The sequence below is a fragment of the Medicago sativa genome, chromosome 5 (assembly GCF_051527215.1).
Source record: "Medicago sativa cultivar Bolivia chromosome 5, Bolivia_mono, whole genome shotgun sequence".
NCBI classification, from domain to species: Eukaryota; Viridiplantae; Streptophyta; class Magnoliopsida; order Fabales; family Fabaceae; genus Medicago; species Medicago sativa.
In genome coordinates, this window is record NC_140753.1 from 63,748,468 (window position 1) to 63,765,761 (window position 17,294).

General features: G+C 36.2%; 1 pseudogene across 1 annotated transcript in view; it reads right to left on the reverse strand.

The window, feature by feature from the left end:
- Nucleotides 1-246: 246 nt before the first annotated feature.
- LOC146923951 (uncharacterized) overlaps nt 247-17,294 on the reverse strand; it is a 49,524-nt pseudogene continuing 32,476 nt past the window's right edge. Inside the window, exons 8-14 of the transcript XR_015009930.1 lie at nt 10,290-10,504; nt 9,834-10,202; nt 9,260-9,790; nt 3,440-4,234; nt 2,926-3,253; nt 2,455-2,672; nt 247-1,782 (exon numbers count right to left, since the gene is read on the reverse strand). The product of XR_015009930.1 is annotated as an uncharacterized LOC146923951 (transcript). The remainder of the gene's footprint in view (nt 1,783-2,454; nt 2,673-2,925; nt 3,254-3,439; nt 4,235-9,259; nt 9,791-9,833; nt 10,203-10,289; nt 10,505-17,294) is intronic.

A 17,294-nucleotide genomic window follows, 5' to 3' on the forward strand; every position in this document is an offset into this window, starting at 1 on the left:
CTCGTATCCTTTGTTAACCTAAGTTAAAAAAAATGGGTCAAAAACAAAACCTAAGATAAAAAATCTCATTTTTCTAGTATGATATATATTCCTATAATCATTCTTCAGAAAAAAAAAAATATTCCTATAATCAATTGATAGCTATTGTTCTATATATACATGCAGACATGCAGTCAAAATGCTAGAACTTCTGGCTTTGATTTCTCGTCGTTACGAACATTTTAATATCAATAATAAATCTTTAAAATACTTTTGAAAAGTTTACTGAAAAGATTCCAAAATCAGGATATACCATAACCAGAGATAGTTTGAAGTGTAAAGACAAAAATTACTACAGCATTTGCATGTACAAGACCCGACAATTTTCACTTCTTACCCTTTTTTCCTCCCTTATTTTTTCTTGGACTTGTTTTTCTTCCCCTTGTTATTTTCCTTGGCCTTTCCATGTCCTGAATTAACTGCACCTTGAGAATTATTGGACATGTTACCTATTGATTCCTTCAAAATATCTTCCTCGGGGTCATCATCGCTTAGTGTTGTGCTGGCTTGTGATGAATCGGACTCAACATCGGTATTCCTTTGAACCAAATTCAGTTGATGCAAGATGTGCGCTAATTTTGATTGTCTTGAAAGAATTCTCTTTGAAAGCACAATTACAGATTCCACGGTGTCCTCCTTGATCATCGAATTGCTGGATAAGAGAACAAAAAGATAACGAGTAAGTAAAGCAACAACAGAAAACCATATTGAAAATGTCTTAAAAGTGCTGATTAGTATTGGACAGCAACCTAAAAACTTGTATACTTATATAATAACACAATGCTTTTGGTAACTGCTACGCTGATGAGGCTCTTGAACTTTGAAATTTGAAAGGGATTCTAGCATATGAACAATGTTATCCTTCCAACATGTCCAACAATTAAACAACATCTCCACGGGAAATTGATTCTTCATAATCATGCCTTCCACAGAAACATCAAACAAGCTGTCTTGCCAGACATACTTAAGAGTTAGAGGAGTTTAGCCGAAAATGAGAATCTAGCAGTTTCCACAAACATAATATTTCCCTTCTGATACTTCTATAAATGCTAGAAGATTTCAATTGATTCATTATTTCAAAAATGTTATCATGCTTATTTGATAGTATTTCAACGTCTGTGGATGCAAGCTCATAAAAGCTGCTTGACACTTCCTTTGCAAATGTCAACGCTCTTCCTGTGTAAACTGCTTGAAGGGCCATGCTTTGCTTCCTCCAGACCAAAGAGATTTTGCAAGTACATAGAAAAACATTAGTACATAGAAGCTCATATGCTTTGCTCTTCCTTCGCGAAGAATATCACCCATCAGCTTAGCAATGTTCAAAGCCTCCATAAAGTTGCCTGATTCCTCTTCCAATTCAAGAAGCTCATCAAGTAAGCTTAATGATAGTAAGAACCCACGCTTTGAATCCATCGAGTGAAAAGCTCGAACAAATTTCATCATGGATTTGATATCTTTTATCTCAATAATTGTGGGCACAATTTTCCATAAATTTTTGTTCAATTGCGTTCAGATCATGGCTATTAGCCCAACCAGGGTCAGCAATCTCATTTTGTTTCCAGCACTCAATGTAATGTAATCCAATGTCAAACAATCCACCTTTTGCATAAACATTCAAACAATCTGAGAAGAAACTTCCTCTAGCATACACTTGAGCAGCCATTTCGTGACAACGTGCTAAGTAAAAGCAATCCCCTGCCCTTTTCAAATCAGGCTCTTCACATTTTTCCAAGTAAAGTTTCCGTTAGCAGAAAACGATTAATTTTGAAGAGTAAAAGTTCACAATGCAAAAAATAGCCTAAACATAAAATCAATTTAAATGTGCAAGCTTAGGTGATCTCATTAGAGGATTAAAAATGATGTTTACCAAATTAAATTTGCTTCTACAACAAAATGAGTCAAATGCTTAACTCAAATCAAACGGATTCATCAACAACAAATAAACTACCAACACTCACATAATATGAAGTCAATTAAATATTATCAGTAACTACAATGAAAGTTAGGTATAGACGAAAGTTCTGAATAGTCATATAAAATCTTTGTCCGAGTGAAATATGCAAGTCTTTATAAAAAAGCTAAATTTAGATGAAAGGTGTAATTTTTATACGAATCTGCATAAACCTTTTATATCTTGCAGTACTTATAAAAGCAGTTTTAGTCCAGAATATATTTTTGGTTGATTGAATTTCATTTGCAAACATAAAAGGAAAATTAATTTTAATCAAAGCAAGCGATATATAATTCCTTTTTGTAAATGATTTTATGGATAACTATGACAACTCAAATATCCAAGTAAGTTGGCTTCTGTACTTTCTTGTTATTGTAATTGAAATATTACTGCTTTATGGTAATATTTATGAAGTGAACAACACTAAAAACTATAAACATAGATGCCAAAGCTAAAGATTTTACCAGCTCTTTCATAATCCCCCAAATCAGAAAAACACTGGGCAGCAGACTCAACTATGCCAAGGCCTTCAAAAATTTCAGCAGCTTCCCTAAGGATTGCATTTGCATCCTCGGGATTCAAGTCATGTAAACGGATTGCAGTAGCCCTAAGACTAGCAGCCTTAGACTTTTTTTCAAAACAAACTGTTGCCATCTCATAGTTATTTTGATAATATAACCGCAAAGGAACAGTCAAAATAATATATCATTTAGAGCAAAAAGAATACTAGACAAAAGAGGAACATCTAAAAGCATTGCTCTATACATTACACAGTAATAAAAGTATAAAACTACCCGTGATATAGCATAATATCACCGTGAGGTAGTTAGGTATAGGGATAATTCAATAAAATAAAAAATAAGACATTAATAAAATCTAATATTATGAAATTAAAATCCCAATGAATATAACAGTCAGCTACAAAAACAACCATTTTACCACGTGAGTTCCATTCTTCGGGACTGCTTGCAACTTTCATTGTCTGAGCAAGTGAATCATCCAGTTCTTTGAATTGTAATCAAACATAGGTATACAATACTCCTCTGTATTCTCTCATATCCACAATCTTTGTCTTGTACGAGTTATAGCCACATATAGCTGTTTTAGCTCAGAACACAAAATGTTGTGTTTGGAATCATTGAAACTTGGAAAAGAGTTTGATTCTGTAAGTTCCACAATATCTTGTTTATTCATATACTCATAAATCACTCTCCATCGATTTTTCAAAGGTGAAGTGCCAAAAAAGTTGTAATACAATACATCCTACAATAGAACACAAATGATAATTAAAATTAATAAACATAACATTCCAAACACAAATGAATCATATAAGATAACTTTTAAACAGTCGTCGTGAGCTTAGCTCAGCTGGTATGGACAATGCATAAAATATGCAAGGTCCGGGGTTCAAACCCCGACCACCACCAAAAAAGATAACTTTTAAACAACCTGAAACTCGAGCCCTTTGCACTCCAAAATAGTTAAAACAAGAGCTTGTTTCCCAACAGTCTAAAATTTCCTTCCGAGCGTCATCATCACGTACCAAAATAACTTGCTCTGCTCCAAAACCAACATTTTTCTGCTTCTACATTCAAGAACAACCGGAGCTTCCCCGTATAACAAACTAGTCTCAGGCTTCAAAACATCAATAGAATGAGGGAAAAAATGGAAAAGAAGCTCAATGATGCTCTGAGACAATTTCAACACTCCAGCATGAGTCCGAAAGTTCTGATTCAACAAAAAAATTACTGAAACTTTCATTTTATCCTTTCCTTGGTTATAGGCACTTCTCTTTGATTCTAGCACAAACTTCTTGTAAAAGAGAGATTTGATATCCTGGAACTTAAAATCAATTCCCCTTGCGATGGTCTGTGCAGTATCCCCGCAAAAAACGAAACCCTCTTCTACATTTTGACACACATACTTAAATAAAGTAATTTGACTCATGGTTAGATCCTGCACTTCGTCAATATATACAAAGTGCATTTCATTACCCTCATATTTATGAATTCTGAATCGGCAGTGAAGGTCAGCAACAATATCAGCCAAATCAAAATCCCCCTTATCCATTTTCATTTTTTCATAACTTTGATAAATATCATATATGATCTCCCTTTTCTGCTTGCTTAAACTTGACGCCCGGTTTTCAGACAAGAAAAGATAATCTTGACGGCTTAACTTCCCTTCACTATTTCTTCTTCAGTCGAACAACTTTTGGAGGAAATATCAGCACCACATATAAACCTGTATGCAGAACATAAATAATATTAGATCCCAATTAAATACCGCATAGAAAACTCTTAAATAAATGAAATTTAACTGAACTCAACGAACAAAAACGAGGACCAAATTATTTCAAAAGACTTGCCCATGTGATGCTGATGACATGCTGTCATTACGTAATTTTTAGGACTAAATTTGACATTTTGATAGAGTTCTAAGCAATATAAAGTATCCAGGAGGTGTTAAAACAAGAAAATTGGAACAACTGCAAGCTGCCAATCGTATTGCGATTTTCACCATCGCAATACGATTTCTTGAAGTCAGAACGCATGTTTTTGAAGGAGCTTCATCGCAGTACGATCCAACCAATCGTGATACGATTGCAAGAAGGGCTTGGAAGGTAATTAGGGTTTAATGAAGCAATCGTGGTACGATTTATGTCATCGTGGTACGATTTTGGGCGAGCAGAATTGCCTATTTAAGCTGAAGTCAGTCTCAAACAAAGAGGGTTACGATTTTGGAGAGCTAAAGTGCGATTTTAACACCCAGAAGGCAGCAGAGGAGAGGATTTCATCATCTCTAACCCAGTTTATGTATGTTTTAATTCTTCCATTGATTATGGTATTTGTAAACTCAATTATGAGTAGCTAAATCTCTCAGAGATTAGGTCAGAGATGAATCTATGTAACCCTAATTGATATATGTTGCTGTGAAACTCTATTAGGTATTAATGATATTCTAGTGTTTATTCAATTCAATTGTTCTTAATGCTTTTTATATCCTGATCAAATATAAAAATGATTTAGTGAGAACGAATGACTACTGACCATAGCTTTCGACTTAGACCTAATTGAATTGTTCTAATAAACATGGTTAGTCTAGGAATGGATAATCGTTTGTTAGTGATATTAGGTTAACGTTCATAAAACCTTCAAAGATTATTAGATCACCTAAGGAATTAGGGGTTGTAGTTTATGAAGAGGGTCTTAACTCAAGGGATTGATTAGGGCTAATTTGTTAACTATCGTGAAACTAGAGAATCATTAGTAATAATAGGTACAGTAACCAATTAGGGGAACCATAGAGGATTCGACAGATCTGATCTCATCTCTCTCCATATTTTCTTAATCAAACTTTACTTTCTGTTACTTGATTTCATAAAATCAAACCAAATCTACTGCCTAGTGGCAAAACAAAATAACCTTTACACATCCTATTTCTATGACGCGATTGAATTATTGAAGTTAAAAACAGTCCTCGTGGGATCGATATTTTTTACTACTTCGATAGTATTTGGTGCACTTGCCAATCGTCTATCAAGTTTTTGGCGCCGTTACCGGGGACTGTTGAGTCATTTTAATTTGGCAATTTTGTTTTTTTTATTTAGGATTTCTGTCATTTATATTTTTGTTTATATATTGAAAAAAAAACTTTAAAAAAAAATTATGCTCTTTATTTTCTTCTCATTTTACTGTGCTACTAAAAAGTTTATCCAAGTTGTGCAACTATGATAGACAGGTTAGCAGACAGGTTACGCCTCTATGACACTAAAGAGATTGTTACGTTGCAGTATGAAAAATATATGCTATCTTTGAAGATAAAATATTTGGACAATATAATCTCGCTATTAAATGAGAGATGTGGTCGTTATGAGGCAAATCAACCAGGTAGTAATTGTGAAGGGAAGAAAGAGGTGATCAACATCGATTACAATACTAAACTTTAAAATATTTTAGACGATATCTTGGTGTCAAATCAAGTTTCATTTGAGAAGTTTGATCTTCAGTGTGGTGATCTTGTTGAGAAATCACATGAGTCTCAGAGGAAGTTGGTTCAGATGGAGAGTGAGTGTCACGAGGTTGTGGTGGAAGAAAATCCCAAAGTGAGGAGTGTTGATATTTTCCCGAAGTCTGGACCAACTGGGGTTAAGGAAATCACTCGTGTGCAGATGGGTGCATGTCTTTCTCTAAGGTGGGAGAGTTCAAATTCCAAAGGATTAACAGTGAGTGCATGGGAGTATCTGATTCGTTATGCCAAGTTCATGGAATTCCTGCCAAACAAGAGGAAGAAGAAGGATGATATATTTTTTCTATCATTTTTGCCACCGTAACAGTGGTTGAAGCGTCAAGCTCAATGACGTAAAAGAAAGCGCTTGGTGGGAGGCAACCCATCCTTTTTTTTTTAATGTTTTTTATTTTGCAGGTATTTCTATTCAGTAAAAAAAACAAAAACAAACAAAAAAATGAAGAAAAAAATGTGAAAAGATGGACAAGAAAAAAAAAGAGAAAAAAGAATCAAAGTCCACATCAATTTCTTTTTCAATAACTTGTCAGATGTCAGTTTGATTCCCTTTTTCAAGAACTTTAATTGTTTGCTTGTTTATTATTAATGAATTTTCTTGTTTATTGACTTTTTCCAGTTTAGTAACAATTGTCTGATCAAAGTGATATTCCAAAAGTTCAAAAGGAGGAGTGACTTGGTATTTCAAAGGCGAAGTGTACGGCAGTTCAAGATAGGTAGTTACAACTCCCATAAATCTCAGCCATAAGGTTCATTGCCAAATTTTGTTTTTCAATTTACTTATATTAGAATATTCCATGCATTTACATTTCTAGAACTTGCAATTTTTCTCTACTGTTGATTGGTCATTGTCATTAGCACACTGAGGCAAAAGTGCTTGGTCCTTTGAGCCTTTTGAAGCCTACCCTGATTTTAATTGTTATATTTTATCCTTTTCTTAACCAATTTGAGCCGGTAGGATTATAACTTTTTGTTCGGTGACAAACCACATTACAAGCTTAGAGACTTTTAGGTTTTATCCCTTATTGTCTTTCTGAGTTAGGCATTGTAGTATGTTGCTAAAGATTAAGTTTGGGGTTGCTATTGGAATTTGCAACCAATTAAGTTTGGGGTGGGGGTACTAGAGAATAAGAATAAGAGAACAAATGAAAGAAAAAAAAAAGAAAAGAAATTGTCATGCAAAATATACACAAAAATGGTGTATGAAAAAAAAATGACGAAAATGAATGATGAAAAAGGGACAAAACATTGAAAATCCGAGTAACTTCAAACTCGATTGTCGCTGATGTTATAAATATTCTCTAGTACCTTTACATTAATTGTTGTTCCACAAGGTGAATGAATGATGGATTAAATGTTGTGCTTTAACTTCCGTAGGAATGCCTAACTCAAATTTTGTGTAGCCTACTTATCCAAATATTATCCCACCTTCACCTAAGCCCCGTTATAACCCTTAAAGACATCAAAGTGTGCATTGACATTGATTTTGATTGACGTTTAGAAACTTTTCAAGCGTATGGTAATATGTAAATTGCATGTCAACTGTGAACCCTATTCAAATTGTTGCGTGGAGTTGTGAATTGGTGGATGCGAACAAGTCAAACTAGCTCATCTTTAGCTAGTAAGGTGTTGAACTTTTTGGTGGTATCACTTGATCAGGTATTTGTTATTTTACTGTCGACTGTCAATGTTGCAAATGAATTCCTTGAGGACAAGGAATGGTTTAAGTTTGGGGTTGTGATGACATGCTATCATTACATAATTTTTAGGACTAAATTTGACATTTTGATAGAGTTCTAAGCAATATAAAGTATCCAGGAGGTGTTAAAAGCAAGAAAATTGGAACAACTGCAAGCTGCCAATCGTATTGCGATTTTCACCATCGCAATACGATTTCTTGAAGTCAGAACGCATGTTTTTGAAGGAGCTTCATCGCAGTACGATCCAACCAATCGTGATACGATTGCAAGAAGGGCTTGGAAGGTAATTAGGGTTTAATGAAGCAATCGTGGTACGATTTATGTCATCGTGGTACGATTTTGGGCGAGCAGAATTGCCTATTTAAGCTGAAGTCAGTCTCAAACAAAGGGGGTTACGATTTTGGAGAGCTAAGTGCGATTTTAACACCCAGAAGGCTGCAGAGGAGAGGATTTCATCATCTCTAACCCAGTTTATGTATGTTTTAATTCTTCCATTAATTATGGTATTTGTAAACTCAATTATGAGTAGCTAAATCTCTCAGAGATTAGGTCAGAGATGAATCTATGTAACCCTAATTGATATATGTTGCTGTGAAACTCTATTAGTTATTAATGATATTCTAGTGTTTATTCAATTCAATTGTTCTTAATGCTTTTTATATCCTGATCAAATATAAACATGATTTAGTGAGAACAAATGACTACTGACCATAGCTTTCGACTTAGACCTAATTGAATTGTTCTAATAAACATGGTTAGTCTAGGAATGGATAATCGTTTGTTAGTGATATTAGGTTAACGTTCATAAAACCTTCAAAGATTATTAGATCACCTAAGGAATTAGGGGTTGTAGTTTAAGAAGAGGGTCCTAACTCAAGGGATTGATTAGGGCTAATTTGTTAACTATCGTGAAACTAGAGAATCATTAGTAATAATAGGTGCAGTAACCAATTAGGGGAACCATATAGGATTCGACAGATCTGATCTCATCTCTCTCCATATTTTCTTAATCAAACTTTACTTTCTGTTACTTGATTTCATAAAATCAAACCAAATCTACTGCCTAGTGGCAAAACAAAATAACATTTACACATCCTATTTCTATGGCGCGATTGAATTATTGAAGTTAAAAACAGTCCTCGTGGGATCGATATTTTTTACTACTTCGATAGTATTTGGTGCACTTGCCAATCGTCTATCAGATGCTACAATGGTTACTAAAATATAGGAGTTAAAAAGTGTTTCTTTAACCCCATTACCTAATTTCTTAAGTAGAAAGCAAAGTTAAAAATTGTAATCTCAGAAGAAATTTACTATATACACGATCGCAGACCAAAAACTTACTATTACGGGGGACAATTAACAATAAGAGAAGGAAGGCTAATAGTCGAAAGATGCCAAACTAAAGATTGACCATATAAAAGACATTAAGGTGGCGGTGAAATAGTACAAAGTTCAGGGGACCTCCATTTGCATGTGTACACATACACCTTATCATGCAGTTCAGTGGACATGATGCTGTTTCACTGAAGTAAAAATTCCATACCTTTTCATTCTAACAACCTGTTTTTTCACTACTTGACAAAGTTTAGGACTCACTGTTACAAATAATTCGGGTAGGGTAGGCCTATTATTCAAGGTAGAACTGTCTTTATACTCTTTCTCGTAACTCAAACAAGGAACTTCAACGCTCTTAATTCCATATGCGTGTTCAAGAGCCACATGGTGCAATTCCTCCTTTTTAAATAGCTTCATGGCCAAAACAGTGGTTTTCCCGGTACCAGAGCGACCCAATACAAATGTACTTCTAGAAAAGAGTATAATGTCATGTTTTTCATCTGATACTTCAAATGGAAGTTCCAGTTCATTACTATTACGATCAGAAAGCAAGTGGCTAACCACAACAGATGATAAAGAATAGAATTTCATCAATAAAAAACTCTCCTCAACCTTTGAGTTCTCAATATAAATCCTTTGATCGCGGCAACTTGATTCTGCTTCATTTCCAGTATTAACAAGATTCTGAATTTTCATGATTTCTGTTGATTTTTCCCAACTCATTGGAACCTCCATCTTCCTAGAAAAGAAGCAAAACACAGTTATCAGTTAGCTAAAGTAACTTAGGTGTAATAAAATATAAATCAAAACGTTGCTCACTGCAGCGACTTATAAAATCATCAGTATAGCTTTCAAAAATACTATCTAGATGCTTCAGTACTTAAGGAATATCCTCCGGAGGCAGTATATCCCATATCCTTAAAACTTGAGTGAAAATCACTTCTTTTACAATGTCCTTCGAACAAACAACAAAGAGACCTTCAACTTTATATTGCTTTAACATCTGGGATGAATTTCCACAAAGCAAATCCACTTTTATCCTTTTTGGTCTCCATCCACTGGAAAGTTTAAGAGGCTAATGACCCACTTTTTTATCCGCTTTGTTGGAAGATTTTTAAATGACTTAAGGAAGTTATCACTAAAAAGAACCTGCACAATCGTTGGAGGAATATATGAACTAAAGGTCAAGCACATGATCACAATAAAGTAATATTAGAATGTCGGAAATCCAAATATCTTCCACCTAGAGTTTCTAAAAATGACACTATCTGAGTTAAGAAAATCGTCAAGTTGATCCAGCTCTTTCTTGGCATCCCAGATACCTTTCGCTAAGTCCTCGTCCTCATCCGCATTAAAGAAGCATTGACGTTTTTTAGCATCAAGCGCCAATACTTTCCATACATTATCCTGACTCACTAGGGTTCTTTCATTTCCCAATATCCATAGACAATGCCTGTTGAATATAAAATCAATAGCATTCATGTGTTATACCCTAATTTTGGACCTAAAAATACTAACTCAATTCTTCTTCTCTTGCATTTCAAGTTATGTGAACTATCTCTGATCAATTGCATCTTTCTCTGCATGTTGTTTCAATGTTATTTGCAAAATTCACATACAAGGGTATTTTAGTCATTTTCTATGTCAAACTTCTCTCAGTCTTTCAAAATTTTGTTTGAGTCCTTCCAAATAGTTTGAATAAGTCTTTGTTTCATTCTATGTCAAAACCCATGTCAAAAATTGCATTTGAAGTCATTTTGAGTCAATTTTGCCCCTAAGGGCATTTTAGTCATTTCAAGTGTCAAGACTCTGTTCAAATATTAAAAATTGTCTCTGAGTCTTTTAATTTTGCTTGTATGAGTCTTTGCTTCAATTTCTTGTAAAAAATCCATTTTCAAAAGTTTGCATCTGAGTCATTTTCAGTCGTTTTAGCCTCAGGGGCATTTTGGTCATTTCACACGAAATTTTGGCAGAGAGAGGTTACTTTAAAGTACCTCATTTAGGCCATTGGTTCGTTTTAGTCCGTTTTGTCAAATTTTAGACGTTTCACTTTACGTTTAGTCAAATTACCATTTTTATTCCAATTTTATTTTTAGTTTTTTTTCTAAGTCCTGAAGTTCCTAAAATTGCACTTTGGTCCTTCATGTTATTTTTATCTTATTTTAAGACTCTTTTTTATTTTAGGTCAAATTTCGTTTAAGTCTTTTTTGGTCAAATTGCACTTTAGTCCCAAAGTTCCAAATATTGCAAGATAGTCCTTTTTTTGTCCAGGTCATCTCTTTTTAAGTTTTTATTTTGCAGGTCAGTCCTTTTAATTCTCAAAATTGCAAGATGGTCCTTTGTCAAAAATCCAGCCAAGGCCGAGCCATTTCAAGCCCAAATCCAGGTGTCACAAGGCTACTGGTCCAGAATATTACACTTGGCCTATAAATAGAGGCCACATCACCAATTACAGGGGGGGATCAATCATTCAACGCCAACTCATCAAAGTCATAGAAACAGAATTACATTTTCTCTCTCTAAACCGTTACGATCAAAACACAAACAATTCTCCAGAAAAGTTCATCCCCAATCTCAAACCCTAGAATACCAGCATCACAAATTCAGCACAATTACAACAAATTTATTGCAATTCTCAGAGATTCGAGTTCGAATCTTCATCATCGAATTGAAAAAGCTGCAATTCAAGCACAAATCTGAAGAAATTGTGCGATCACAGCATTAAGAGTAAGAAGAAGAGAGGATCAAAGCGAGTTTGGAACCAGTGAAGCAGAAAGAGAAAGAATAACTGATTTATTTTCAGTTCAAGACTTACCAGAAGCTTCACAGGATCTAATTGTTCGAATCTCCAAACAAAATCAGGTAAACATACAAATCCTTCTCGTTTTTTGCTTCAAATCATCATCGAAGGTTTAAAAGTGAAAGTAAACGGTGAATCGAAGTGAAAACTTCGAAAAGATTCAAAAAAATTGAAACCAAACCCTAATTTCAAAAATCATGAAGATTCACCGTTTATTCTTCGAAATAAAGCATAGATTCATCATCAGCATGTAAAATAGGTCAAGATAGGGCTTAGTTCCGAAAAGATTGAAGAGAATTTTTCGAAACCCTAAAACGTAGAGACAAGTGTAGATCTGTTCGAATCCGTGCCTTATTTTGAAAAACGAGTGCAAGAATCGTAAAGAGGAGACTCAAATGAACACGATGGTGCAAAAAGTTTCAAAAAAAATGTCCAGGTGTGGTGGCGCCGCCGGCGAACCACCACACCTCCGCCGTCATGTTCATCGGAGAAGATGAAGAGAGATTGCAGAGCATCTCTCTCTAGAACTTTGTAGTGAGAGAAGGGGAAGGAAGAAATGAATTGGACCGGTTTCATTGTGCTTATATAGGCACGTGAACCGGTCTGGTTCAATTCGGTTCATTTCATCTCCCAATCTCCTTCGTTAGATCCATGGTTCTCCACGTGTACGATCCTGATGTCTTGTTTCTGTGCGTCTGCATGTTATTACGGTGTGCTGCGTGTTTACGAGCGTTGGATCTAGGGTTTGGGGATCCTGGATCAATCTAACGTCCCTGGCACGTTTGGATAGTCCAGGATCCATATTCCCTTGGGCCTGGGCTTGTTTGTAGCGCAGATTGTCCTCTGGTTTGCTTTTTCTTGCTATTTCACACGTGGATTCTGCTTCTTGTACCCCTTTCAACTCAAAATCTTTTGTAAAAACATCTAAAAATTTCTTGAGTGATTTGATGTGTTTCTTGATACTTTTATGAGTGTTTTACATATTAAAATTGGTAAAAATTTATATGTGATGTATCTTGTAGATAGTTTGTACTCTTGTTAAATCCTTGCAAGTTTTTTACTATGTTTTGGTGTGATTTCTTTGTCCAATTAGTGCATAGGCTTATTGTGTGATCTTAGGATGTGTTGGTAACCAATTTGCATCTTTTCATTTACTGTTTGTGAATAGAAATTGTCAATTTCTTGTCTTGCAAGTAATGTTAGCGTAAAATAGGTCTAAGTTCACCTTGAAGTGTGAGGCTCACTATGACTCTTAGATTCTCATTTCTTTTAAGTCTTGAATTTCACATCTAAAAATGTGATGAAACATGGGAATTATAGGTCATGGTTAAGCCTTGCCTTGATGAGGAATTTTAGGTCTATTTTACACTACTTTTTGCTTATTTTATATTCCTCCATTTGGTTATAATAGCTTTACTTGCTTATGTCTCTTCCTTTTATGCCTCATATTACTAACCAGTTCCTCCATTGTGTTTCATACATCATGAGTATCTCTCTCCCCATCTCACTTCTTCATTCTTTTATTTTTTTTTTCTACCCTTTATAATTCATGCCAAGTTTAGAATGTTAATACTTAGGAGTTTTTGTATTGTACTTTTATGCAATTTCAATTTCTTGGCAAAGAGGCCATAGAATGTATCTAGGGTATGATGTAATAAGGACAATGGACTCTAATGATGTACACCGACACAAGCACCGACACATACACACACATCACTATAGTATATAGTTAGAATATGCATGTTTAGATGTATGTTTAGGATTGTATGTTTAGATGAATGTTTAGGCTTTATACTTAGAAAAAATCAATTTTCCAAAAAATGTGAACAACATCACTCAAAATCATTTTCATAATAAACCTTGGGGTCAAAACCTCATTGAATTTTCCTTTTATTTTCTTAATCAAATTTCAACAAATTTTAATCATGCTTTGACTTGTTTTTGCAAATGACTAATTCAACCTCACAATTTCCCAATCTCATGCCCTTGAGGCCTCTTTCTATTCTTCAAAATCCTATTTTCAAACTTAAAATCAACCAACAAAAACAAAAACATTTTTGAGAGAGAACTACGGTGGATTTGATCCCTTAATCGGGTACGTAGGCAAGGAACAAAATTCCTTCAATTCAACTAAAATAAAAATCCAAAAACATTCTTCTCCCTCCAATTCTTCATTTAGCAAATTTTAGGTGTAAATAACATTTCAAAATAGCATTTAAAAATAAAGCGCGCGCGTAGAAATTAAAGACGGTTCCTATAGGATACTATAGTCGTTATGGGTGCCTAACACCTTCCCGTAGCGAAAACAACTCCCGGACCTCGATTCTCAAGGGTTTTGCTTACTTTTTTCCCTTCCCAAGAAAAAAATAAGATATCACCGGTTTAAAAGGTTCAAACGTAATCAATGTTTGACACCCGAAAACCAAGATAAAACAGCTGGCGACTTCACTGGGGAGATTCGAGAGTTACGCCTAGTCTTTATTTCCACGCTTGCGCTTGTATTTTTACTTGCTTCTTTTACTTGCTTTCCTATGTGAATAAATGTTTAAATTCTTGCAAACGTGTGGGGTGAGAATATCAAAAGTCCTGCACCCGGGCTGAGTGAACTTAGGATTTAGGAGGGATATAATCGACAATTCATTCCGGGGGTTGCCTCGTGTTTTGGATTATGCGATCAATCCCACATAGCTGAGGCATTTTGGGGGTGATGTTGTCGGCGCGTGTTGTCGCGTTTAGGCACTTTACTTCTAATTGTTCTATGACGCTATGAACCGTAGATAACCGAACCCATCCATGGCCATTTTCTAGGATGTAGTGCGGAGGCTAAACCGAGTGTTGTCTCGAGTTTTAGTCGTCACGCGATACTACACTCAAGTTAGACCTTCCACGTATAATCATGGAGCGAGTGTTGTCTCGTGGCACCATGAGATACGTCGGAGAGGTTGCAACTTGGGAACCTTTTTAGAACCCGGTTACTTTTTCCTAAAGCCCTAGTTTCACCGGACGCCGTGTCCACCCATGACTCCTCGACTTTGAACTTCAACCCACCATGTTTTCTCCGAATTTGAACATAATCATGCATTCATGCATACACGCATACATGCATAAACTTTTTCCCATGCATTTATCGGAGGACTTAGACAAGTCATCTTTTGAACATCACGGATGTGAACACCAAGTGATACCATTTCAACTAAACTTTTAGTTTTGCTCAAGATTTTCAAATAAAACCGTGTTTCTCCGTGATGTTCACAACCACTTTGACAAAGTCCTCTGACAAAAAAGAGTCTTTTCGCATTTGCATATCATGCATCATATGCATCATTCATCGGTCACAAATGGCTTCCCGTGCTCATTGTCTCCTGGTTCTTCTGCCGCAGTCTGAAAAGTGGCTCGTGCTCACAAGATTCACCAACCAGATAGAGTTTATCAGACAAGATTGTACAAGAGAAGAAACATGGCTAGCCTTGAGGAAGAGAATGCCAGCCCCTCAGGCCAGCCCATTAAAGAGTCTAATCTAGACGAGATTCTGAGGCTTATCAAAAAGAGCGATTATAAGATCGTGGACCAGCTGCTGCAAACCCCGTCAAAGATATCCATCCTGTCTCTGCTCATGAGCTCAGAGGCTCACAGGAAGGTGTTGATGAAGATACTGGAGCAAGCCTATGTTGACCACGAAGTCTCTGTGGATCAGTTTGATGGGATAGTGAGTAATATTACTGCCTGCAACAACTTGGGGTTTGGTGACGATGAACTCCCCGAAGCAGGGAAACACCACAACTTGGCTCTGCATATCTCAGTACATTGTGGATCTGACATGATATCCAATGTGTTGGTGGACACTGGATCGTCTCTGAATGTAATGCCTGAACCCACACTAAGGCAATTGAGCCATCATGGAATTTCTCTGAGGGGTAGTAGCTATCTGGTTAAGGCTTTCGATGGATCTCGCAAGGATGTTCTTGGGGAAGTAGACTTGCCAATAACCATTGGTCCTGAGACATTCCAAATCACTTTCCAAGTCATGGACATCAATGCTTCGTACAGCTGTCTCCTCGGAAGACCGTGGATTCATGACGCTGGGGCGGTAACTTCTACTTTGCATCAAAAGCTCAAGTTCATGAGGAACGGTAAGATTGTCACTGTACATGGTGAAGAAGCATATCTGGTTAGCCAAGTGTCATCTTTCTCTTGTGTTGAAGCAGGGTCCGCTGAAGGGACGTCGTTTCAAGGCTTGACCGTTGAGGGTGCAGAACCCCGAAGGGCTGGTACTAGCATGGCTTCATTGAAAGATGCCCAGAAGGCTGTTCGGGAAGGGCAAGCTGCCGGCTGGGGCAAAGTAATTCAGATTCTGGAAAACAAGCGTAAAGAGGGCCTTGGATTCTCTCCAACTTCTGGTGTTTCAAAGGGAACCTTCTACAGTGCTGGGTTCATCAATGCTATTGCTGAAGATGCTGCTGAAAGAGGTCATGTGCCTACATTTGTTGTACCAGGAGGCACTGTGAGAAATTGGGAGGCCATTGATGTTCCCTTAGTCATGCATGCTTCCATGTAATGTGTCTTGTTGCTCATGTTTTCTTGTTTTCAAAATAACAATCCTTTCGCTCTGCCCAAGGCGAAAGTGATATCATTGTAAGGGCATGTTTGTTTCGGCATTGCCGTTATCAATAAAAGTTGTCGTTTTTCTCACGACTCTTTGTTTTTTACTTTTTAGTGCCTTTTTCTTGGAAATAATGGTAATGCCAGAAAAAACCAAAACATCTGTATTTTTCTTATTAATTTCAAAAATCTGCATGAAAAACTTTTTCTAAAATCATCCCAATCATATTATGCAGATTGAACCATAATAAACCCGTTGAACACAGTGACCCTATGGTTCCTCCAAATTTTGAATTCTCGGTATATGAAGCTGAAGATGAGGATGATGATGATGAAGAGATACCATATGAGATCACTCGACTACTTGAACAAGAAAGAAGAGCCATTCAGCCTCACCAGGAAGAGATTGAACTCATCAACCTGGGTACTGAAGAGAACAAGCGAGAGATCAAGATTGGTGCTGCACTTGAGCCAGAGGTGAAAAGGAAGATTATTCAGCTTCTCCATGATTATCCAGATGTCTTTGCATGGTCCTATGAAGATATGCCAGGTCTAGATCCCAAGATTGTGGAACATCGGATTCCGACAAGACCTGAATGTCCTCCTGTCAAACAGAAATTGAGAAGGTCTCGTCTAGACATGGCTCTTAAGATCAAGGCTGAAGTGCAGAAGCAGATTGATGCGGGTTTCCTCATGACAGCTGAATACCCTGAGTGGATTGCCAATATCGTACCAGTACCAAAGAAAGATGGGAAAGTTCGAATGTGTGTTGATTACAGAGATCTGAATAAAGCCAGTCCAAAAGATAACTTCCCATTACCTCATATTGATGTTCTTGTTGACA